The sequence below is a fragment of the Dendrobium catenatum genome, unplaced genomic scaffold (assembly GCF_001605985.2).
Source record: "Dendrobium catenatum unplaced genomic scaffold, ASM160598v2 fragScaff_scaffold_880, whole genome shotgun sequence".
NCBI classification, from domain to species: domain Eukaryota; kingdom Viridiplantae; phylum Streptophyta; class Magnoliopsida; order Asparagales; family Orchidaceae; genus Dendrobium; species Dendrobium catenatum.
In genome coordinates, this window is record NW_021319342.1 from 362,476 (window position 1) to 364,813 (window position 2,338).

Below are 2,338 nucleotides of genomic sequence, written 5' to 3' on the forward strand. Positions count from 1 at the left end.
CTTTCTTAGAAAGTATTAAAAAATAATCTTCTTTTCTTAGATGTAAATGAGAATCTGACTCTTAATATGACACAATGAAAAAAAAAAAAGGATCCAAATAGCAATCAGGTTAATTTCTAGTTCATTTTGGGCTATTCAAGTTAAGTCAAACCTAACCATAATAATAATTGAGTTTTAAAGTAATAGAGTCAAGGCGAACCCTATTTTTTAGTCAAATTTGAGGTTGTTGTGTCTTGTCATTTATTGACGCCCCTACTTATGAGAATATGCAAACCATGGCAACATAGTTCCATATTATCTTCTCTTCTTCACAAATCTCATTCTTCATCAGTTGAATTCTATCAAGCAAACTCCTTGCATTTCCTTGTCATATCCTCTCCTTAAATTCGCCTTCACATAATCACAAAATTATGAAGGGGGTTGATGTATTAGCCTTGGTATATGTTTTTTTCTTGATGATATTTTTTCTTGTTGATAATACTAGAGGGGGAGTTGATGAAAAACTTGAATTATGGAGTTCAACCTTAAGTCTAAAGATTTTCATTTTAGTAGATCTAAAATCAAATACATAGTGTGTAATTTTAGTAGTAATAGATCTAATGGTAGGATTGTGATATTGGATCATCAAATAATTAAAAACAATGCATGCTTTAGATATCTCAAGTCTATTATTCAAAGCTATGGTAAAATAGATAGGAATTTTATTAGTAGAATTCAAGTTAAATAGTTGAAGTTGAGGAATGCATCGAGTTTGTTGTGTGATAAAAAAGTAGACCTCAAACTTAAGGAAAATTTTTATAAGATAGTGATGAGACAGTAATACTTTATGGCGTAAAATGCTAGTCATGAAAAAAGAAGCATAAAATTAAGTTAAGTGTTGCAAAGACAAAGATGCTCAAGTGAATAAATGAATTTATATTTAGAGATAGAATGCGAAATGAGTATATATGTGAAAAGGTTAGAGTGGCTCCAGTGGCAGATAAGATTGGAGAGAGTCACCTTTGATCACATAAAATGTGGGTCTTCCGATGATGACCTTGTTAAGAAAGTAGATGTATTATAATCGGCCTATGTTAAGAAAGTGTGCAAACCTAAAAAGGCTTTCTTAGAAAGTATTAAAAAATAATCTTCTTTTCTTAGATGTAAATGAGAATCTGACTCTTAATATGACACAATGGAAAAAAAAAAAAAAGGATCCAAATAGCAATCAGGTTGATTTCTAGTTCATTTTGTGTTATTCAAGTTAAGTCAAACCTAACCATAATAATAATTGAGTTTTAAAGTAATAGAGTCAAGGAGAACTCTATTTTTTAGTCAAATTTGAGGTTGTTGTGTCTTGTCATTTATTGAAGTCCCTACTTATGAGAATATCCAAACCATGGCAACATAGTTCCATATCATCTTCTCTTCTTCACAAATCTCATTCTTCATCAGTTGAATTCTATCAAGCAAACTCCTTGCATTTCCTTGTCATATCCTCTCCTTAAATCCGCCTTCACAGAATCACAAAAAAAAAAAAAATCTACAGATGAACCCATACTCACTCAGCCGACTCTATATATAAATATGCTAGCCAATCAAACTAAAAAAAACAATCTTCAAAGATCTGACTGGCTTACTACTTTCAACAGAAGCCTCCGAAGTTGAATCCTCTGAAGACCGGACAGTTTCTGCGCCACAGAATCGCTGATTCCAGCCAAAACGCCAGCGGTGATAGCCTGTAAGCCGGCAATACATAAAGAAACACTGCCATCAAAATATCAAATGATTCTTCATCGAGAAAAATAAAAAAGAACCTTAGTCCTAAGCGGATGAAGCTGGAGCTGAAGCATGTACTGCTCCCATCCCTTCTTTGCCACCGCCGCCATTATCACGAACACCTATTTCCTCCGCTAATTTTAGGGGATGAGAGGGAAGCAACGACCGCCGACCGGTAATTGAGAGCTACGAGCCCAATTCTGACGGGACTCGCCTCGTGCTCTGTCTGAGTAAATCACTACTCATAGGAATGCTCGGAGCGAGATTTGAGGACCAGGAAGCCTGCCCTCGTGTGCCTACCCGGCGCAACCCTGTGGCCGCTGCTGTGCCCGCGTCAGCCATTTTTGGCGCTGTTTGGTTGGAAGCGCCGTTTAGAAATTTTATTTGCTTCGGTGAACCTAAGCTCCTCTAGGTTCGGCCACCAACGTTTTAGCGTCACGAGAAAAGTCGCCGATCCGATCCGCTGTTTTTTGGGTTCTAGCGCATGCGTTTTTTTAATTCCTTGACGAGCCGATCAACATTCCATCACCTTTTGGATATATTTTAAATATCTAGCAAATACCGAGTTGTACCTAGTTTT